Source organism: Dromaius novaehollandiae, chromosome 4 (assembly GCF_036370855.1).
Source record: "Dromaius novaehollandiae isolate bDroNov1 chromosome 4, bDroNov1.hap1, whole genome shotgun sequence".
Taxonomy (NCBI): Eukaryota; Metazoa; Chordata; class Aves; order Casuariiformes; family Dromaiidae; genus Dromaius; species Dromaius novaehollandiae.
Window position 1 is genome coordinate 25,709,266 of NC_088101.1, and position 24,657 is coordinate 25,733,922.

General features: G+C 38.0%; 1 protein-coding gene and 1 long non-coding RNA gene across 3 annotated transcripts in view; one reads left to right on the forward strand and one right to left on the reverse strand.

The window, feature by feature from the left end:
* Window positions 1–24,657, reverse strand: part of LOC112980892 (uncharacterized) — a 166,675-nt gene that overhangs the window by 33,627 nt on the left and 108,391 nt on the right. For both annotated transcript variants that reach the window (XR_010388941.1, XR_010388940.1), the window contains one exon: window positions 19,458–19,611. This is a non-coding gene — a long non-coding RNA (uncharacterized LOC112980892). The remainder of the gene's footprint in view (window positions 1–19,457; window positions 19,612–24,657) is intronic.
* Window positions 1–24,657, forward strand: part of SYNPO2 (synaptopodin 2) — a 99,190-nt gene that overhangs the window by 25,410 nt on the left and 49,123 nt on the right. The window lies entirely within an intron of this gene.

Below are 24,657 nucleotides of genomic sequence, written 5' to 3' on the forward strand. Positions count from 1 at the left end.
ACCACTATGCAAAGCAGCTTCAGAAACAGTCATGTAAGCATTTTTATGGCCCCATACATACACTGCTTAACCATTCAAGTCAGAGAACAGTACTGTATACACATAAAAGATTTCATGAGATTAGCTTACGTCTTATGCATTCAAACGATCATCAGTCAAACATTTTTGAAAGAGTTTACACGAAACACAGAATTAAAGTAGCCAGTTCCCAGGGAAAATTACCTATGGTACTTTGCAAATAGAAATACCCAATTACGGTATGCTTCAGTATTTAACTAGGCTTGGCAGAGAAGTAAAAACAAAAATATACTCATATCCTGGCAATCTACAGCACATTGAATTCTACAGCATTAACTGATGTAACCATCTTGCCCTATTTAGGAAATTTTTTTGTTTAGATTGCTTTGTTTGGGTTTGATAACGTAACTGCAAGCTGATTCAAAATGACAACAGGCTTCATTCCAAGTGGAGTATTAGGATGCAGTCACAGATGCTACTTCACTATTTGTCTGTAAAGAGAACTGTAAAGAGTCTATTAGACTCTTAAAGCAGTCTCTTGGCAAATACCTTTGCAGACAGAATTTGTTAGTATTACTGATTTAGGACATCTGTATACAAAATAATAATGTATATAAATTTAAAGACAGTGCATCAAATTCTTGTACAACAAAAGTGTCCTAAGCATCCAGTTTGGAAGGGCTGGATTGTATACAATGCTCTGGGAAAGAAGTTGCAATTCCTCCTGTGCAGCTAAGTTTGGACAGCAAGATCCCACAGATTTGCTCCACAGTGTTTATGTGCTTGCATGATGCTACTCGGCAGAAGTCAGGCCTGCGACATCCCATGACATAGGCCACTGGCTTCCACATGGCCAGAGCATCCGTGGCACACGCAGGAGTGAAAGCACAGTTTGGACAGGCTGCCTGACACCACCACTGGCAACATCATTCCCCGCAAAGAGCAAAGATCCAGGCATGGCTGGGGCCTCATCAACCAAGTGCCCCACAGCAGTTCCCCTCACAAGTAAATAAGTGGAAGTACTGGGAAGATGTTTGCCCATTTCCTTCTATTTTCTCTCTGCCTCCCATTAAAAAAGGGTAGATTTAAACATTCCACTTCAAACTGCTAGAGATTTAGATTTGAATGAACCTAAATGCCTTTCAGCCTCACCTAGTTCCTTTCCTTCCCCCTCCCCTCCCCTTTTCTGAGTTTCTTCCTTTACCACTAAATACTTCAATTTAGACATCGAACTGGAAACCTGAGGCTTCCAATTCTCTGTAAAACTTCCGTTTAATCTCACAAGGACTCAGTAGCGAGAGCATATAGAAGTCTCCCTATGAAGGCCTACAAGCTGCACTGCTTTTAACTCACCTATGGTCACTGTGAGGGAAACTGCTGCTGTCCTCGCAAAACAACCATCCTTTTCCCCACAAGTAACCAGATACCATAGAGCTTGCTAGAAGTGTTACACAGAGGGCTGTCCATGTGTCTTACTGCAGTCTTATCTTTAAGTTTTCTTCCTTGGAAGACTATATTTTTTCAGTCTTAACACAATTTTGATATAATTTTTGGCCAAAAAGCAAGGCTAATTTTGTGCCAGAGTGGTGCAGAATGATGTGTCAGAACCTGTTTTCCTCTGTGCATTTTAGTCTTCCAGAATAACATTTTAGCCCTTTCCTCCACACAAAATTATGCCTGCCTTAAATGGACTGCTTGTTTGTGCTCAGGATAGCTAGGCAACAGTTACGCCTGGCCTGGTAAAACCATATTGTATTAAGCTGTACATGTCTATTTTTTTTTCTTTCAAAAGACAAAGTTGAGTGCAAAATCATAGATCAAAACCATGAATTCTGAGGATCTAACATTATTCTCACTTTTTTTTCCAAAAACAAAGCCAAAAAGTTAATATTGCCACTGCCCAAGATCACTTGCACAGAATCATTGGTAGGTTTAACTTCAGATCCAAATCCTGCAGATTCCTAGCATATCTAACTCATATGTGTTTCCTTTACCATCAACTAAATATTCAGTTTTGATTAATACTTATCTACTTCACATTAAAATACTTTAAACTGAGAGGATGCAATGCACCATGACCTATCAACCGCCTACAATGTCTTCAGAGGAGGTCATTTGAGTGGTTCAGAGGATGTCTGTAGTACCTGCTGAAGTGCGGTTCTCCATAGGAGGTCTAGCATTTTATTGCAGCTCTACCTGAGGTTGGTTCACATGCCTCTGTACCACAGTCCTGGAACTGAGAGTACTGGGGAGTGTAATGGAGAGACATGAGAATGGTGATGGATACATTCAGTCAAGTTGAACCAGATTTATTAGCCCAGTGTCAGTGCTATTGCTGCAGGCAACAGAGGCAAGGGAGACACTGCGGCAGGCTTTAGAAGCAGGATAAGCACATGGCAGAGAACAAGTCTTGCCAATTTTCTCAAGTATGGCTTAGCTACAGAACTGTTGGGAATCATTACTGTACAACATATTAGATGTGCTTGAAAAAGGTAAATTTCTTCTTTTCTTGGACGATGAGACAGTGTTCCTTCTTTAACGTACTATAAATTACTCTAAAATATAAATTGAGATATTCTGTTGATATGTGGGTTTTCTTTCTGCTTTTGTTTGGTTTGGTTGTTATGCCTGGTTTCTAACAAAGCATAACTTTCAGTCCACATTCATGTCAGCAATAGCCTTATTTGAAACAGCAGTTCTTCTCAAGGTGCCTCGCAGGGTGATGACCCTTAATTCCAGACATCCCAGATTTGATTAAAGCCATATGAAAAAAGTTCATCTTTGTAACCCGCAGTAGTGGTATTGCCTGCTTTCCTCAAACACACAAAAAGCCTTTACTAAGACTAACAACTAACTCATCTTTGTTTGTCACGTTTTCTTAAATACTGTCTCTGTATCACAATTCAAACCCCAAACCACGAAGGAATTGAGAAATACACTAGGAGCTGGATCAAAAACAAGATCAGGAATGAAGTACAAAGTGTCATATTTATTTCTTTAAGGAATAGCCCTTTTGGAGGGAGGTTTGTTCTATCCATAGGCCAGGTTACCTTTCTAGTCTGTAATGAGATTGTTATATTTTTGAATAAAAAAGAAAAATTCTAGCATTCATGAAGAGAATGAGAACCTCAGTATCAGAAAGGCGCAAAGAAAGTCCATTTTGCTCTTTCTTGGTTTACTTCATACGCGAGACCATCATACAGAGGAGACAGTAAGGAGCCTGTGTTAAGTTTTGTCCGACTAGTGACTTGAGTTAGGCAAGAAGGAACCTCTCAGTGTTGTCTCCGTAAAAGTAGAGAACTTCCTCTGTGCTCTCCCACAACAATGTTGTGTCATTGAGAATAATTATTACAATCACAAGCATTCTTCCTGAAAGAGGAGCAGAGTCCTTTTCCTATTAAATCCAAGAACAAAATAAGCTTTTCCTATGTGAAGTGCTCTCCCACTCTCCTCTTCAGAAGTAAACTGCCTTTTATCTTCCCTGGGGTTATAAGGAGATGAAATCACACAGTCAAGTCAGTGGCTATTCTTGCCCCTCCCAAAAGTAGCTGGCTAGAAAGGACAGGAGGAAGAGAAAAAGAAACTGAGAATGCAAGGGCAAAACCACCAAGCTCTCTGGGGAATTTGGAGGATTCATAACGAACAGAAAAAAAAGGAGGGTTGAATAAAGCACCACACAACTGCCACCACTAGCAACAGCACACATTAAACAGGAACTTAGCAGGATTTATTACCCATTTTAAAGACAAGATCAAAGAATAAGATACAGGACTGTTCAACACAAGACAAGTAACAGCCCTAGCCACATTAACCTTGTGATACTGTGCTCTGAAACCCACATAAATGACTCCAAAAACAGATCACAGTTTGAATTTTCTTTCCCTGTGGGTGATCATTACCTTCATCACTACTGGCTGCTTTCTGTTTTAGAGATTAGAGATCAGAAGAAATCTTGCTGTTTTGGCCCCTTTCTTGCTCTATCAAGCTTTCACATACAGTTTATTAAAAGTTTCCAAGATGTTTACTGATTATAGTTTTGTGGTTCCCATTTAAATTGCCAGCCCCCTTTTCCTGCCTTCTAAAGCAGCTGCCCTGATCAAATACAGGTCTTGTATTAATTCAAGTGTTTGAAACCCCACTGGAGATGACTCAGTCCGAGGGGATATTCATGGTAATAATTATGGTAAAAATTAATAATGCCAGCTTTACTTTTCATACCCACATGAGTCTCTTTCTATCCATCTCTTCTCATTCTGGGGAATAAAAAAAAAAAATCCTGCCTAGCACTTAAAGTTTCAACAGATAAAGATAAAGAAATCAAGCATTTCTAAAGTTTAAAGTCTCAGGAAATCCCCAATTCTATCTCATAATTATCACTGTTGAATATTTAGTACTTTCAACAAGAGGCCAGACTGAGTATAAAACATATGAAATAATGTGCAAATGACCCTCCAACATGATCATAGTATCTTATGTATTACAGTTGTTGTTTCTGGCTCTTAGTTAGAAAAGTAATGCTGAATGCCATTTTCTTACCTGAGAGTGCCAAACAACACAGTTATGTACTTTTCTGACTTTCAGAGTAGATACCAACTGATGATTAGATGCAATAATAATCTACTTCCAAATCACTGTATATTAATTACAGTATGTAGGATAAAATCTCCAGGTCTAAATATATTTAGGTACAGCCATAGAAGTTACCTTAAACTTCCCTGCATGAAAGTTGTCAGACATGGCATCCTCTTCAAAGGAGGAGATGAAGACAGCAGATTTAATTTTTTATATTGATGAAACACTAAAACAGAGATTTTCTGATTTATCATCCATCTTCATTTTCTCAAGATTGTGAAAGTGCTAATTATCCACAAGACTCAAAGCAAATTCATCACATAATAACTACTAAGCATAATGCTGTCACTATGATTACAATACGCTGTATAAAATCAGTTGATCCTCTAATAGTTCAAATTCTAGCTGCAAAAATACTTCTGGTGCATTAAATTATGAGACATGAACTCATTACAAGCCCTGGAAAACAATTCAGTCCTACCAACTTTCCACCTAGTAACCTGAATGTTAAATTCTAGACAAAAAAAGTAGTGGTAAAAAAACCAACCAACCAACCAAACAAAAAAACCTTTAAAAATGAAAAAGCAACTTATCACTGTTTTTAAAATTGTGATTCCACTTTCTGTGGGAAACAAACATTCCTGCGGAGATCACCTGAAGGAATGCCAAATAGCCATAGCAGACTTTCACACTAGGTAGCATACAGTAGCACAAATTAGCAAGCTAAAATAACCTAAGCTCAGTTTCAAACAACTTCAGATTGCTTTGTTTTTTCTTTAGCTTTTGTGTGGAACCAAGTGAAACACAGCAATTTTAATTGAGTTTTGCGAGAAGATTTGTTTCAGTTCATTCAAACTCAATGTGAATTTCCAAGTATATGAGCTGTTTACATAGACATATATACAAAATGCAAAGCTTAAGTTTTCACAGCTGTGCTAATAACTTTGAAATGTAAAGCTATAAGAGCTACCTATTTAAGAGTTTATATTTAAATGATGAACAAATATCATAAGATATTTACTTTTCTCCTCTAAATACAAGATAAAGCTACTAGTATTAATTTATCATATTATTTGATATCTTAAGCAGTAATAGCATTAGTTGTCCATAGAAAACAAGCATCTTCCTGGACAGGCTAAAGAGCAGTAATTGTTGAATACACATGCAACATATGTGCACACACTATGAAAACATAAATAAGCAATCAATAGAACAAGGACTGTTACGGTGCGTATATGAGAGAACACTTTCCTGAAAAATTTTTGGTAGTTTTGCTTTTTGGCTCTTTTGGGACTGACTCCATGACTAATACATAGTGATCCCTATTCACCTTCTCAGCCAGAAGTAGTATATGACACGCAATAACAATAGTCATGGCTGAACCACAGCATATATAATCAACCAGTACATAATTACATTCCAGTGAAACATAAAAAAAAGATTCAAAAGAAGCCAGAATTTCTTTATATGGATTCTATTGCCACAAAACTGAGCAATTTCCTATAACCGTGAGACCATACAAGTTAACACTAGTGATATTTGTTATACCAGTCCAATAAGTACATCATCTCAGTATCTAAAATGCAAAGCTTCCCCCCCCCCAAGGGAATCATAGTTTGTGTTTTAAATTTAATCTGCTAAATTGATTTCAAGTGTTAAACTTCTGCAAATACTGGAGAAAGAACAGGAGAGAATAAGGAGTACCAGACCATTGGGCAAATGCTGAGTCCCAGTGACAACAACAACAAAATGGTAGGTTTCTACAGTGAAAACCTGGACCCAGTCAGTACAGATGCTTTGTCACCATTGCCATGACCTAGGTTTCCATTCATAGCATTTAGAAACAGAGATGTGGGGAGGAGAAACAAAACAAAACAAAACCTCTTAAGAATCACAATGATTATTTCATATCGTCTGTTCTTCAAAACAATAGAAGGAAGGTTGTATCATCTCTTACTAATGTTCAGCGGTAGATTAATGCACAGAACTCCACACCACAAAATAATATATTCCTTTAATCAGAGTGTGCCACTTAAAATAGCCTCAGCTTCTTTTCAAGCTTATTTTCAATTTACAGCTTCTTAAAGAAATGATAACCCATCCAATCATCCCATGCAAGAATTATATTCCCTACAGATCCCTTGTTTTAACAAATTCCAGTCAGTCTGTTCCACTGGGTTCTTGTAGACACGTTTTTATAACTCACAAATTTAACCGGAGAATTCAGATACATTTTTTTCATTAACAGAAAATGTTTACTTTCTTCTTGCATCATAGGCTCAATCCTCAAGTCCACATTGGCCAGCTAAACGTCATAATTTTTCATTTTGTATGTCCCACAGAACTTGCTATCCTGGCTTGTTATTCATGCACATGAGTTCTTAACACAAGGTCTCTCACAGTTTAGAGGTTCTGCACGTAGGAGCAGCTAGGAGAAACCATTGACTTACCCAGAGCTTCCTGTGAAGTCCAGAGGTGAATGTATATGCAGAATCGCAAGACTGTTCTTATCTAGGAGCTAATTAGGTTTTAGAAAGAAAATTTGTAATAGCCATTGATCTTAGATCTATGCGTTGGCCCTCTTCTCCATCTGCGCTTAAGCACTAAGGAGCTCATTGCACACACTGCTTTCTGTATGGGAACAACCACCCTTCTTCTGTATAATGCAGGGCCAGAGCCTGGGTCATCTTACTCTCTCTCACTCCTTATAGCATGCTGGTTTCTTCCATTTTTCTTGTATTAACTACAGTGCCATGTTACCAGTCCCGGAGACTGAAGTGCTCTCCAACTCAAATGAGTAAGGTGTAAGCAATAAGCCATGCAAGCCTCCTCTGTCCTGCCCAACTCACATGCCCCATCAGTTGCTCAGGAAAGCGGTTGGCTGGCTCTATGTTGTCAGCAAAGGGGCAATAGTATCCATGACCTCTTTGCACTAGGAATCTCTTGGAAAACCCTCCTTTTACCAAGAGCAGGAGACACCAAACAGCTGCCCTCATAACTATTGCAGCACACCAGTGGATATCTCCATGTTCCTCTGTGGCACAGAGGCACCTGCTGTGAACAACTCTAAGCCACTGAAGGAAATCTTAAGGCATCATAGCTACGTCTACATCAGGAAATCCTAGTGTGCTTACCTCAGAGAAGAAACTTTTCTTTCTTCCCCTCAATATTCCTGGCCAAAAATAGCTATGCCAGTAATGTTTTGTAGGGCAGACCTAGCCCAAGCTGAACAAATCAAGCACCTAGAGACTCCATGCTCAGAGACCTGGTAAATAAGCCAGTCATTTTCTCCTATCTAGGCCACACTAAGACACACTTGTTTTCATTTCTGTTTCTAGGAAACAAAGGTTAAAATTTAAAGAAACTGAGGCTGTGTAATATAATCTATTGTTCAATACTAAAATAGATAGCATGAACATACCCCCACAAAAAATAAACATCAAAAAAGCCAGGAAAATAGAACTGAGTGAAGGACTTCCTAGCAGCAGAGGAATACAATGAATAGGTAAAAAGGGTTATAACAATATTAAAATGGTAACAGGTAGCATTTTTAGCCACATGCAGGTAACTGTGAATGCCATCAGAGGAAAAAGAAGAGGTAACAAGAGTTGAGTCTTGTTAAACTTTGGAATGATAATATAGATGTAAGGCATAACAAAAAGGTTGCCTTAATCTTACACAAGTCATTGCTCCCTATAAAGTTCAGCTAGTGATTTTACGTCAGAAAGAACTAGACTTGTGCCAGCTGGCTGGCAGTCTAAAGTCTGGCTGAATCTTGGTTACCTGTGTACCCACACAAACACTACACCACAAATCTGGGCCAGTATGTTTTGTTTCCTAATCATAAGTTTATCTTTTACAGTAATGATGACAGAAACTCAAAGGCCTGAAGTTTCAGCTGAAGCCGCAGTAGTTCCTTGCACACACAGACTTTTGAGCGCTGCTCAGCACAAAATCTGGAAGAATCATTTCAGGGGAACTTACGACACTCTTCTAGCTATTTCTAACACTACTGAATACCAAAAGGGCAGTCACTTACGTATGAAAATACAAGCAACAAGTAATGTTAACTACAGTTTTTTCTGTTTTGAAAATTATCAAAATAGAAGCTTACAAAAATGTTTAGAAAGAAGAGTTTATACATCTCTAATTTGAATGTGAGCCTGCTGTATAGCGGGTGGATTCTGTTCCCATTGTAACCATCACTAGCTCTTCCCCAAATTGCAAGTCTGTTTGTTTACATCTGATTTATGTGGAGAGGAAAAAACAAAAACAAACCCTAACACTAGTGAGCTAAGGAGGTCTTTTGTACACAATGTTGTTAACGTTTCCCAACTTACTTTAGTTCTTGACATGATTTATTCATTCATCTCCTTCTGTTTAGTTTTAGTGGACTCTAAGGAACAAGGTTTCCAAACAAACTGAATCCCATTTGTTTGCAGCATATTTAGACAACAGTTTCCTGGTGTCCTGCTTTCTCTTACTAAATTTCCTACTTCACTAAACATTGTCCAAGTACTAGTGAGATGCATTCAGTACAGTTTTCCTGGTGAAGGGATGTTTCTTCTGTTAGTAGCACAAGCATTTTCACCTTATTGTGAAGAGTATTATGTATAGTAAGTGGTGAGTCCCACTCTCTCACAGCAGAGTATGAATAATTCTGATAGGAAGTAGTATCTATTTTTACAGCCAGTTTTGGAAGAACCAACACTGAGTCCAAATTATAAGCAGATTTGTTGGAAGCATTTACCTTTTTGCAATAACTAGTTACCAGAAAGCATGTGTGGATGTGCACACATGTGCATATTTATATACACTTGCTTTAGACAGAAACTCTCCCCTGATAGTTTTAAGTAATCATAAGCAGGCAAAAGAAAGCTAATAAACATCTTCATCATCAGGCTAGGTCACCTCTGAAGCTCAGGAGATCCCAGTGTGTTCCCTAATAACAGAATTATACAGGACAGGTAGTGCTGCTAAGACCATCCACTCTCACTGTAGAGTATTATGATATCTAATTATTAATTTACTTTATGAGCACATCACAAAATAAATGAGGGCAAAAATCTAGTCTGAGGAGAAAGATAACTTCAACATTAAATAAAAATTCAACCTGTTTAAAACAGCTAACATAGATGCTACAGATTCACCTAATAGGTGGTATCCTACCTATTTTGGTGGAGAGGGGAAGAATTGGCAAAATGACCTGTTTAATGTGTTATACGTAGAGATCCCACGATAGGAAGGGATTTATATTAATATCATCCTTTGTGTATGTATATACATATTATACATATGTATGTATATAAAGAGAGATACAGGGCATGACATACATGGTATTTGAGTGATTTTATATTGATATTTTAAGAAATGCTCTCCAAAGCATTCCTTGCTTGGCTTTTGTACAGTAAGTATGCTGTGAGACTTCAGGCTGACCTTTAGCTTCTGGTAACGTTGAACTCTATGCTTGCAGAACAAGCCTGCACATTTCAGCTAAACAGAAGGAAAAACAGCGAGGAATGTTTTGTTATAGGGTTGACTCATTACTTTTCAACAAAAAAAATGTTGTTGATTCAACAAAATGTAGCCAGAGGTGCTTAAACTAGAAAGCAAGGGAAATGTTTGCTTCCACAAGCAAAATCTGAGTAAAGAAACATTTTCCTATACATGGCTGACTATGATTGCCATTACATAGATGGGTAAATGAAAAGATATTCCTTTTGCCATGTGTTTTCCTGGGTTTCTGCTTTGCATATGGCTTCCACAGCCATGTTCTTTCCAGCTCTGTATGGCAAACCCACCTTCTCACCTTCTACATTATGCCACTTTTAAGCAAATATCTGATGAGGGAACAGGACGTCTCACTTACTCGGTGCAATCTGCTGTAGAAGAACACGTACTAGGCAAGGAAACTGTGTTTAGGATCATTATGGTTGCTAAGGTCCCTGCTGGAATTGCACTGCCAACTCCTATATCTCAGACCATACTAAGAAAGAGAATGGCATAATTGGCCTTTTGACCTTCTTTGATGATCTCCATATCTGCAGAAGAGATCATGGGATGTGTGCCAATGTCCTAATTAATATTCATCTAATTTAAGCTTCCTCTGAGGAAAGGTGGTCTTTTTTGGTATTAGAGAGAGAGAGAGAGAGAGAGAGAGAGAGATTCTCTATGAGTGAGCAATTTCTAGCTCTGAGTTCTCACAATTCTACTTAAAACTTGACTAAAATTAGAATGATGTCATTTTTAATTCATCACAATTCCAATAGCTTAGGTTGAGACAATGCCAGTGGTTTTCAGACCCCCTTTTCCCAGTAGACTGCTTTAAGGGACTTTCATACTGGGAAATTGAACTGTTGTCTTGGTTGTTCTCATATCTAGCTTGGGATAACAGAGTTCCAAAAGAAATAGGGGAGTGATTTGTTTACACTAAGATATAGCCATGCTCTAAAATGTCATTTCATTTCTGATTTCTCCCATAATTTAGCTTACTGAGAACCAGATGCTTCTTACTGAAAGTGATTTATTGCAAGAAAACTTTCCAATATCTGCGTTTAAGATTTTTCACTCTGTCTTATTTGAATGTGGTAGTGGGCAAGAACGAAGCTCAAAGAGCAAACTTTGTTCTAGAAGAAAGTAGAATGATTTTTCTGATTTTTCAGTTTAGAACCTGAATAACTCACTCTCAGCTCTTGCAAGCATAGTAACTGTAGAACGGCCAAAATTGGCTTGCCATTTTAGTATTTTCTTTGGATATTGAGATAATTTATAATAGAACACCTTTTGTATTTCTGCATACCAACTCACTTCATCTTTGATAACAGGGCAATTGCTTTCATGACATCACTCTCATTTACTTATGCATGCACTTGCAGAGTTTCTGCAAGGGCAGGATACATGTGTGCACATGTAGAAATAGGCTTATATTCAGACAAAAAAACCCCACAAGATGCCATTATCCCCATCTTCCCTATTTCCAACAGAAATAAAGAGCAAAACTAGCACCTTTTCCTATATAAAATTCTGCTCTGCAGTGAAAAGTCACCTCTAGAAAGAGCTCCAGAGACAACTATGGTAGGAACTGCACATCTATGCATGGTACAGGCACTCTATTTAGACAGTATTTTTTCCTGTAATCCAGTGTTCAAGGACTGGAATAACTTTCCAAAGCCAAGTTGAACAATAGGGTGAGGGAAGAGAGGAGCACTGAGAACTCAAGCCTGAACTATTTGGCCTAGAAATTGGGTTAAAAACAGCCATTTGGCTCTCTCCCATGTTGCTGGGTAGAAATAGATACTGAAATATGACTGATTGCCATTTTGTACATAAGCAGAAACCCATCAGAAAACAGATATCTGGGGAAAGACAGGTGGCTTGCATAGATAATCATGCATTCTGCAAGTTACAGAAAAATGAGGAGCAGAAGTATAAAGAAAGTAGTCTAAGAGCCTTGAGTCTGATGGAGATTATCAACAGGAACAGTCAGGAATAACTAGCTCTAATGCCTAGTGTGGGTTCTGCTTAGTCAATTATTTCCTCCTCTTCTTCAGAATTTGGATTTGAGCAGAAGAGCTTTATGAATACTATGTAATCCATACAACCTAGCATGCTTCCAGGTATTCCCTCTTGTTACAATATCCTATAAGGGAAGGAAGAACTCAGAGTAACCCAAGCAGGACTGAGTTCTCTAATAGTAACAGACAATTAGGACCTTCTGAAGATGATATCACTGAATTACTAAACCTACCATCATGCCCAATAGAAGAGGAAAACTGCCTAGAAAGGCAAAAGACACTCCTGTCAGAGTGGGCCAGGAAACTTAATTTCCATTCTACTACTTGTAGTGAGTTTTTGTTGTTGTGTGGGTTTTTTTTCCTCTCCCAGTGTTAGTAGTTTCAGTGCTTACACATCACTTTTGAAACTGCTGGTCTTTGTAACGACAACTGACATAGTTAAGCCAACTCTGTTAGCCATCTAAATAACATATGTTCTTCTTAATTTATTACAAAGGATTTTGAGAAGACATTTTAATAACAGATATCCAGCTGGACTACCAGTGAATGTTAAAATTGTGTGTAAGAATTTGTCTTGTGTGTAACAAATGCTCCCCTCTCCCTGTTAAATGGGGTGCTTTTTCTAGATACATAGATTCTGTTACCTGTCCCTATCAGGGAGAAATTAATGATCAGGAGTAATTAAAACCTGGAAGACAGAGCTGGAAGAAACTTAAATCTCTACACTAGTTATAACTAACCTCAGGAAAAGAATTTTAGCATCTCATGGCCCATATGCATCTGTGCATACTTGTGGGGCAGGGACGTAATATACTAAAACTTATTGCTCAGAGCTGAAGTTACAATTTATGCAGATATAATAGTCAGTTACAAACATCAGTAGTCTTTTAGAAAAATCTCATGTTATTTTGATACCAAACAATCTACATAGGAAGTCAGTGCTGTTGTTATGGTACAATGCTTCTCAGAGAAGGCTTAGACTCAGTAATCAAGTAAATAGCAGTGCTAAATGAAATAATTATTGACCTTCAGTAACCCATGCCAGGAAGCATTCCGATTTCTTCTTGCATCTTGATACATCACTAGAGTAGCAACAAGAGACTTTCCAAAAGTTTTTTGTGTGTGCCTGTCTTCTCCTCAATATTTCAGTCTTGATCTGCTCTTTTAGTGTGGGGCCACTACAACAAAGATGACTCATAATGTTGAAATACTCTCCAGCTGCGAAGTGAACAGGCATTTGCAGAGGATTAGACTGAGATCAAACTCATTCCAGATTCTCTATATTAGGTATGAATTGGGCAGAAAAGAAACAAAGCCCTTGTTCATTAAATCATTCTGCTACTTAACTCATCTTAGTCATACTTTAAAAGGTAATTACATTCCCAATAGCAAAAGCGATCTGAAATTGATTTGCCAACAGAGTCTAGATGAAAGATTCTGATGCAAACACTGTGAGTTACATGATTTTTTTTTCTTATTTTTTTTAATCTCTCTCTTTAAGAACTAGACCTTGTTATAATCACTGACAAATTTGCTAATGCAAGTGTAGTTGTCTTTGTAAACTGGTTACAGCATCCTCTCTAGCACAGACTATACCTTCCTGCAGTGAAGGAAACAGAATAGTAGAGATCACATTATATACTCCCTTCTTTGGCTGCTGCCTTCTTCTGTAAAAATCACTCCAGACCTCACGAAGTCTGAAGAGCTCTGTGCAAAATTATTCCAGAGAGGTATGCATTTATCTTCTTTTATGCTATTATCTTGGACACAGAGGTAAAGTGGTAGCTTTTTGGTTGTCATTTTCAATGATTGATGTTATAAGCACTCTTTCTCTCAAGAAAAATGTCTAAGATGCAACAAGGTTACGTTTAGAGTACAATTCAAGAGATGTTTCTCTGCATAGACCTTCCTAATCCTGTAAACTTGCCTCCTGGCTGCTCTCCCCTCCCCCCAGTAAAGGGATTTAGATGGTTGCTAGTGTTGATCATAGATATGCGGGGCTGCTTGCACCTCAATTACACACTCCACTGATTCTTTGTGAATCCACACCATACCCACTAACAACACTTGTGACCTGTTGCAATCATCATGATTTAGGACATGTAGCCACAAGAAGAATTCACTTGTGAGCCACTGAAAACCAGCTTCTTGCCCTGAGGATTAAATAATCTTAGGCCATTGCTACAAAAGTTTAAGGAAACTCTTCCAAAATCTTCCAGTGAAGGAGATTCCAGAACATTTAAGTTAACTAAGTCTTTCATTGTCCTCCGAAATATTTCATATAGAAATCTAAGTTTTCTTTCCTGCAAAGTTTATTTCTTGTTTTTCAGCTCATGCACAAGAAACAACCGCACTGTCTCCTTTATACCAGTCTTCTGCTGTGAAAAGGTTATGTGCTCCCTCCCATCTCAATAGAGGAAAAAAACCCCAGAACTGAATAACACTGAATTCCTCCAGTGCTTCCTCATAGGTCATGCTTTCCAACTCTTTTAGCGTACTTGCTGTTCTCCTTTGGACTCTATCCAATTTGCCCACATCTTTCTGAACTTGACAGAGTACTCCCAGTGCCAAACAAAGATGAATAATTACCTCCTAGGTTCTACAGATTGGGCTGTCCTATTAATACAGCCCAGGATCATGTTTCCCTCTTCCCCCAAGGAAAAAGAAAAAACAAACAAACCCTCCAACCCCAGTCTTCACATATTTAGCTTAGGAACACACTAAAAGTCCTCCAGAGCCTTTGCAGCAGAACTGGTATCAGCAAGATACTACTCCTCTTGTTTTCTTAATTCTTTTTCTCTTTCTCATGTGGAACAACTTGCATTACTCCAATGAATTATATCATTTCAGTTTTTGGCTTCAATTTGCCAGATCATTTTGAAATCGGCTCTTCTATAATGCCAGCAATCACACCCAGTAGACTATCATTAGCACGTTTTTATATCTGTATACTATTGCTTCACTAAATAATTAAGGGAAAAAGTCAGAACTAGGTCCATGACATAAGCCTATGACACTATTTGCAATTCCCTTCTGCTTTCAAAGTGGAATTTTACTTTTTTAAAGTTACTTTAAAAATATTGTTTTCTAGAGGATTTAACCTTGCAGAGTGCATCCAGACAAATAATGAGTTACTTGAAAGGCTTGTAATAGAAACCCTTCACTAGTTTCTATGAGCTCAAAATTAGTAGTTTTCTAATTAAAGATGAATTCTTATTATAATAAAATGTGGTATGCTTTGTGCAAGGAAATAAAGAAACTCACAGGAGACCTGTCTTTAATGATAATAGCCAGTTTGCAACTCCAAGATGATTTTTTCTTCCTAATGAGATTTGGTGGAAAATCCTTATTTCCCTACATCAAATAACATGTGAGAAGACAGAGCAGCACAACAATTGCTGTGTCACAGTGAACTCAGTGAGGACTAAAATAGGAAAATAACTCCCCCACCAAAAGCAAAAAAAGCACAAATTCCTGCACTCCTCCATAGGAACATTTACCTCAGCCAAATTTACATGGTCATGAATAATTTTTTTTTTTTAAATGAACATAAAAATCATATGAAGACATACAAAAATGGTTCTGTCTGAACAAGCAAGAATTTAGTGTGCAATATGAAGAATGTTTTAGAATGAGGATATACCTCCCTCAGAATTTATATTAAAAGCCATCCTAAAATAAATTCTTGAATATGTCCCATAAAGATATTGCTTCTCTGGAAAATTGAGTTTTAAACTCAATAGTTTGGGTGCAGGAGGCAGAAGAAATGTTTTCATGAGGAAGAGTCTTTTTTTGTTTTAAATCCCCTCCCCTCAACCAAACAGCTTGTGATGTTCACATTTCACTTCTGTCAAAAAGTATTCAGATATGGAAAACTACAAAAGAGTCCCCCAGAACTCCAGCTGCAGATTTTTTCTTCTGTCTTCAGTATTACGTACCTTAAGTTTTAATTTTGACCTCATCTGTCTTTCTTTTTTGTCTCTGCCTCATTCCTCTTCCCTTTTACAAAATATCAAGACAACTACTAAAGACTCATAGGATGGTTTTAGAATACCCATGCAGGATGGCACACAGAACTCTGGTATACAAGTAACAATTACTATAAAATAAACATAGCTGTATTGGACCTAGTAAGTAAAAACAAACATACCCAACACAATTAGCATGCTGTATACTCAAAACTGTAATTTATTTTCTGTGAGCCCTATATGGGATATTTCTGACTAGGAATGACTAGGAAATGCATTTGTAAGGAAAGAGAAAAATTGTTTTCCTATGATCAGATGTTTTTATCTTTCTGTGTAGTTGATTCACTGCCCTCTGCTGCCTTAGAGAGCAAAGAATGCAGAACTGTTGTTTTGGGCATAGCCACTGAGGGAACAATTTAGCTTCTGTTAATAAGCCAACTGTAATACCACCTGACTTGGAAGTCCCTTAATAAGAAAACAGCAATCTCACCTGCTTCTTAAGGAGAATTAGACTTTGTACTAGCAATAAAGCTTTCTGTTAAAATAACATGGAATTAGAGTGCAGGTCTTCGGCATCGATCCATTAAAGAAAGATGTTTAAAATACATTATCCTGCTGCATAGAAAGCGTAGAACTTTTGCCCGCACGCAAACATTAGAGGAGTCAAAATCTCAACAAAAGTCAAGAGGCTGAGACTTAAGGGTTTCTGAACATCCAGGGCTTTACAAGTGTTTAAAATCCCACCCTGTATTCAAACCTTACAGTAAATGAAGATCTAGTCAATACATTGATTTGATGAAGTGTGGTTGTTTACTTAAGGATGAGGTAAGATTTAGTCTTCTTTGACAATACAAGTATCTAGACAACTAATTAGAGGTTGACATCAACATGACAGACACCTGAAGCTAGGCACAACATAGCGTAGGTGTAATGTCAAAGTCATATTTGCAAGTGAGACTTGGACCTGGTCTGGACAAAGTTTTTAAAACTCACTAAAGTGCAATGTCTCACCTTGTTTAGGCAAATATAACTTGAGGTTGATTGTTAATACTGAACTCCACTGTCCTGTTTTTAATACCTGAGCTAGCTTGTTCAAAGAGATATTCAGGCCTTCTGGTGGTCATCAGCATGACACACAGACCCAGACTAAGTATTTAAGTTGCTTTTGAACTGTGTTCAGTATAAAGGGGGTTTTCAGTACAGCTTAGACCTGAGTGATTCCTTTGGTATCTAAATACTTTTGATTTAGAATGTAATGGAATAATCTAATGTTACTGAGAAGTATAATTACAGTAACAGGGGAAATAGCAAGGTGAAAATGGCAAGTATACTTCTCCCGCCGACCCAAGACAGCACACAGTGACAATGTCATGCTTATTCCTACAGCGTAATTTCACATTGCTAATATCTGAATTGCAACTTAATAGCTTGTTGAGCACTTCTCACCATGTTTGATATACACGTAGGGTCACACTGCAGCTTAAAATGTTCTGGAGAATACAGTAACTTGCCAAGAGGAACCAGTGAGGAAGAGATGCAGCTAGCACTAGCCAAACAATAATTCTCAGTTAAGTGCTTTGCGCTGAAGGCTGTTTTTTGAGCAATATATGTATTTTTTAAATAGATGTCACTTTAAGCAAATATTGGATCTTATAATTACGCTTGATGCTGCCAGTTTGCTTGAACAGCCACATGCAGATTGTATTTGGAAAGCCCCCCTTACTCACCCGTATCAAACACTGTGCATTCCCTGCAAGGTACTTAGTCATTCATTGCTCTCCAAATACTGTTTTTACTGTTTTGATAAAATGCCTAGCGTTTTCCCCCAGACATTACTTTGTGCCTCAGCTGTATATGTGGCTAGTGAATGATGGTTTCAGTCACTTTCGGCATCATTATCAGCTATTTCAACTACTTTGTTTTGATATAAGAACTCCCAGAGAGCCCAGTCAAGACCAGGTATTGCTCCCCCTTCAGTTACAGCATACACCTGGGTTTGCACTAGACCTCTAACACTGAAATCAATATACGCAATGACTTTTAGAAGTGTGTACCGGTATACATACACAATATGTATCTGTATCATACACAGTGGCCCTAGCATGGCCATAATCACCTACATGCAACCATTACTACCATGGTTCTCTCAAAGATAGACAGAGGAAACTTCCTACCCCCAAGGTTTGTGCTAAACAGACAGTAGTCAGCCATTTCTGCTGACACACTTCAATGGTTCTCAGAATAAAAACCATCTCCCTTCATAGAAATAAATTGCAATGCCTTGTCCAAACATACAGTATTTACATGGCTGAACACAGAGAGAAGCGAAGAGGAATCTGTTAAAGTCTGATCTTATCAGAGAGATTAACAAATATAAGGAGCTTGAATAACATGCTTACAAAGCTGGCATCATAAAAACTGAGTAGTTTTCCTTGATATTGGAGCTAGCTAATTCAGAAGGATTGTGAGAAATTTTGAACTTTGCTTTCCTGGGCAACAGGATGTGCACAACTCCTATTGAAGATAATATATCAACTTCTTTAAAAATGTTCATCTGACCACATTACATTACTCCCACTATTCTGTTCTCTTATTGGAGAGGGCTTGTGAGGGGCAAATTGCAAGCATTGCCTGGACAGTTGCTTTTTCCAAACTTGGAAGTTCTCCAATAGAAAAAATAATGCTTTAACATTTTCCTTCAGTCTCATTCCTGTTATCCAGTTTGTTGCACTTATTTTGGACTCTTAGAATAAATACTACAGCAAATGTGTTTCTAGAACAACTACTCAAAAGGACTCCACGATTAATAATATGTTTGTAAATATTTTGTTAATTAGTAGCTTTTCAAACAAAATTTATCCCTAACTAAATTCAGGTTTCCATAAAAAGATACAGCTGTTTTCTGTAACTGTATGCATTTTGTGCTGCTGCTTTAACCATCAGCTATTCAGAGGCAGCCTGATGAAGTCATTGTACAATCATGACTTACAGACTGATGGTATTTGTTTACAGCGCAATGCTGTTGCTTAATCTTATTTGTATCTTACAGCAGCATTTCAGTAAGATGATACTGTGTTTTCAGAGAGTCTTGAGAAGCAGCAGCTTAGGTTTCCACCTCCCTCATTACATCCTTTAAATACCTATTTCCTTTTCTCATAGTATGTTATTGTCTACATGACTGGAGAACATTATGCACCAAAAACAGAATTACACATAGAGGCATATGAAAGACAACCATCAGAGTAAGTGAGGAAAAAAATTTGCAGTCTCCAATGGTATTCAGTCATCCTTTGCAGTTAAAAATTAAATAAGCATTTGCAAATAAAATTGAAAGATAAGCCCCATTTGAATGATCAAATAAGTATTCTGCAAGGCTTGCACTCACCATTTTAGAAGATTGATCAATGATGACAAAGTTCAGGTCTGAAGTATTCAGTTTCTTATTCCTTTGATATTCAGCTGTATTTCAACTCTCTCTCCATCATACTCAGCTTAGGCAGAAAAAGAAGCTTTTGAGGGATGCAAGTTCATATACCTTGCTGTAAAGCAAACAAGAAGAGAACTTAACACTCATTTAAGACTTCCCTTTCTCCAGCCCAAACAAGTTAGCTTATAGTCCTTTATTACTACTTTGGAAGAGACATCCATATGATATCACTGCATTTGTATTTACATTTTACAAATGGAAACACTACGCAATAGTGTTATAGTTAATAAAGTTAGCATCTGTCAAGTGGAAATTTTTATTTATTTAGCAGTCACCAGTTCTAATCTTCCTCTGCACAACAGATAAAATGAAGACAAAGTAAGTGCAGAACATGCATATATACAACAGGTACACACTAAGACATCTGACAGACCAGATGTACAACATTTTAACAAATATCTTCAATAACATAAAATGGCTATTTTTTTAATTAATAAAAGTACAACATTCACTACCATCTGAATGCATAGTTCACAGAAGTCTAAATTAATCCTTACAAGCTTAACCAACTACTCATTAGGGAGACTGCAGAGATTTGTTTAGTTCCAGAAGGAATGCTCAGGAACTGGGGAAAGGGAGCCTGGGATTCCTGTCTGAGACAGCTGGGAAGTGGATCAAATTAGGAACATGTCTTTGCTGCAGAGTAAGCCAGCACTACAGATGACATTTAAGAAGGAAGAAGGAATTGCAATGGAAAGATTCCTTGGGTGCTTTCTCAGTGAGGCATGGAAAGGTATAGAGGCACTTCATAGGAAAGAGGGAGAAGAAAGTTTCAGCTCAGAGTTAGGCACTGCTAGATGGACTGGGAGGAGTGAGGAAATGGTTTTGCCAAGCTACGTCAGGAATCAACATGACATTGCAATAGGACTTCAACAGAACCATACCGCAGTTATGACCAGGCTCCTTAAATTCAACAATGTTTTACAATTACTGTAATTACCTGGGAATTATTATAGCTTATGTCTATAGCTCCTAGATGCTCTGGTGATAAAGTAACACTATACTGCTCTAGTATATTTGCACTAAAAAAAGCACTTAAATTTACATGCATGACTTTTTGGAGTGGCCCAGAAATCTGCCACTAAGGGGCAGTGTTGCTTTATTTAAAAGTGTGAAGACTTGTTAAAATTTACTTTCTCTTTAGCTAATTGATCTCTTTATAATTTATTTTTTATTAGGTGCAGCCCCTATACTTAGACAAAAAAAAACCCCAAAATATAAGTAGTGCCATCCAATTGTTCTGTTCCTGCCCAATATTCAAAAGCAATATAGTTAGTATATAAAGATGATTTCAGCAACAAGACTGCAGAGGTACCTGCATGCACAGTAGTTTGGCCAGAGCAGTAGCTCCCCAATGTACCTCAACTACCTCTGATGCATACTGGTCCTTGGTTATTATTAAAAGTCAGTGTATGTTAAGGGTTCTAAAAAACACACTTCAGGATCAATAATAATATTTATTCTGAATAACAAATACAAAAGCAGCAGACAATGTTGCTCCTCTTGCTGTTCATGGCTCAGTGTATTGGGTGGATGAAGGAATTTCCCTAGTTCAAACTACTTAGTAATTGCTGTCTATGCTTCTGCCTTGCTACCAGCTAGTCCTGCCTTAGCCTGTCCTCTGCATGCCACACGACTGCTCTTTTTCCTTATGTTCCTGGAACATGGACACCACTTCCGATTGCCATGTTTTTTTCACTCTTAATTCAGATAGTCTCCTCTTCATAATTTTATGTGCCTGAAGCCAAACAGGTTATATCATAACTAGCAAGGTATAAAACCAAGGCAAGTTAAGACCAGAATCAAGAGCAGGATCAGTTCTGCTACCTGGGCTGCCTCTGAAAGAGCTCTACCAAACCCAAAAGGCTCCCTCTTTTTATACACAAATTATTCCCTGGAATCCAAAGAGTTTTCTTAAAACACCAGTAGAAGTAACACTGAGAAAGTTAATTGAGAACACAGTTTTAATTACGTTCATACCTTTTTCTTGTCCATTTATACAAAATTAGGGATTAATATTACAAAATTGTGTGTTTGCTGGATGATTCTACATGAGGAAACAACAGGTCTCAAAGAAGTTCTGTAGTGAACCATGCTAAAAGCCAGCATTTCAGACACTGCAGCTTTCTTCTGCCATTAACTGTGACTACTATTCTTAGCCTCACTACTTTATCTTTGATTGCTTTAGATATGAAGGTAATTTGCTGTTTTTTTTCCCAGTGTTGCTACCTGTTTGCACAGTAAGTTGTCTTTTGTTAGCAGACTACTTGGAACCACCCTTTCTGTCTTGCATCATCAGTTTTGATAAGGAGCCTCTGATATTTTTAATGACTAAAGCAATTGTTTCAAGAGCTTGAGAGAGGAATCAGAGTAATATTCAAAACCAAATACTAGGTCTTTAGTCCTGATCTCAGTTCCCTCTCCCCTCAGAAACATCAACTGGAATCAGAATATCCTTGTGTTTCCCAGTTTTTACACAGAAGAATCAGGTCTTTTTTCTCCCGAGTAACTAGCACTCTCATATACTATTACTAAAAGAAAAAAACACCCCACAAGTAGTGATCTCCCCAGCACAGCCTTATATAGCTCTTTGAGTAGAATCTCTCTCTAAAAATAGAAGTCTCTTTGACATTGAAGTGCCAGGCAGCATGGAAACTGTTGCATTTCAAACTGAAGTTTTTGGAAAGTGCACTCTAGTTCCTTTACAAGTGTCTCACAAATGTGCAAAATGCTTGACCTGTCCTGTCATGAACTTCGAGTGAGATTTTGTTTGCAGCCAGTGCTATTGCACCAATAGCATCTTAGAAAAAAAGCAATTAAAAAAAGGTGCTTGATTTACAGCTCTGCAAAAATAATACTCTTTCTTCCCCCTGACCCTAGTACACAACTGCCAGTCTTTCCTAGGCTGCCCAATTGGGCAAGATACCCTTAATCCCAGCACTTGCACCGAGGACAGAAGAACAGATGATAAAAACAAACAAATCTGGCACACCAACACAGCAGTTTTTTCAATTCTCACACACACATTCCGCTTAGGAATACATAGAAAGGGCAGGGGAACAAATCCTCTTGGTCTAGTTTTCAAAGATGCTTACTACCCACTCTTACCAAAGTCAGACACAGAAAAAGCCAATAACTCCACCAGCATGCCTGAATTGGAGGCTACAAATAGGTCCAATTCCTCAGAGAACTAAATCCATGAGCATTAAATAGAGCTCAGCACCTCTGTCAGGCTTGCTCAGACATGACTATGCTAAGACAACAGCCACAGGTTGCCCACAGACATGGGAGCTAGAAGTCTGGCTTAGCTTTCACAGTCACAGTCCAAATAAAACAGTATTTCTTCAGTGGTCTCTCACTACAACTAAACATTCACCATATTAAAAGATGTTATTCCTCCATTATTGTAATATCTCCCTGGTAGCATATTTAACATGAAATTGAAAGTGCTGTTATTCCTAAATTTACAACTACAAGTGAATACTGACCTTAAAATCCTAAGGAAATGGCATGATTCTAGTCTACCTTGTGAAGAAAGGATCTTTCAGTCCTCAGTTCCACTGAAAGTTTCATACTCTACTTTCAAGATACTGCATTTTCAGTCTGGTTGGTCCCATAGTGAAATTCTGATATATGGCCTTACATAGTATCTTATTTAAGAATTGAAAAGCAGCTCAAGAATACTGATCTCCATGTCAATCCTATGAAACATATACAAATTGACAAATGGGTTCAAGGACTGCCTGCATAAGAAAGGTTTCACAGTTGACTGAGGGGGTTTCAAAGTAAATCTCTGCAACAGGCAGTACAGACACACTTACATCTATTTCTGTTACAACTATTTTGTACACTTGAAAGAAGATTTTTATGAGGACCTAGATCAGTTAGTTCAGCTATGATCTTTTTAAAGCTTCATCAGATTAAACCCAGGTAAATTCTGAACATCAACTGAGTCTTAATTCTTTTCAGGCTTAGTCTAAAGAAGTTTCCATGCCAGGTTATGGGCTTTAATTGTTTAAGTGAAAGCACAGGTCTAAATAACCTGCTCAGTGATGTTATTAGGCAAGGGGTAAAGTCCACCGTGAGAATAGCTCTGTATCCTAGTTCCCTGGAGATTTCAGGAACATCTTTTCAGGATCTCCATCTACTGTTTGCTCCTTCATCAGAGCCTCCAGCACAAGCACAGAAACCTTGCCTCCTTTGCTGGGAGGGCAAAGCAGAAGCAGGGCATTGACCTCTCCTGGTAAGCATGCATGTGGTGAGTGTCCATCCATCCTCCAAGGCACCACTGCTGCTTTTCTGGCCAGCTTTATTTCAGCTGTCAAGGAGATCTGAGGCTGAGGAGCACCCAAATCCCCTGATGAGTCACAAAAGAGGAGCTGTCCAGTACAGCAGGCAGATGACACTGCAGGCAGCTATGTGGACCTCTGTATCAGCATCCATGTAATAGTCACCCTATTTTTCAAAGCTCTCTGTTCTAAGTACTAAGACTGTTAGGCCTGTTATTGACTTCAGTTTTGAAAGGTTGTTTAAAAACCATCACACTCTAATTGAGAGAGAAGCTATCAGATTTGCATGTTTGTTGTTGTTTGTTTTTCTTAAAGTGAGTCCTGGAAAGTTTTGTCTGAAACACTATTGCATGGCTAGAGCCATTAGAGTGTTTAATGGAAAAAAATTATATTTGGCTAAGATATGAAGAATCAGAGAAGTAAAGAAACACCAGAGAATAGTGAAACTTGGGTTAAACAGTGAGACAGGAAATACTGAAATTTGCTAATGGACAATTTTTGAGGAAAGTAGAAAAGCTCGAGTCTGAATTACTTTGAAAAGTGAGAAAAATAGCTCAGGAGAGAACAACATCATGAAGTTTAATGTGAAATCCTGGCAAATAAAGCTACTAGCTTTCACAGAGGACTATTTTATGCAGTCTGTAATAGTGTTTATTTAACTGAACAGTCCAGCTAAAGATGACCACAAATAATGGCAGCTGGAACTTGGTCCCTGTATTAAGCTCTCAGCTGAGTTGGAGCTAAGTGTTTGATTCACACTTCTCCAGTGACTTGGAGCTTTGTGTTCTCCTTTTAAGAGCAGGCATTCA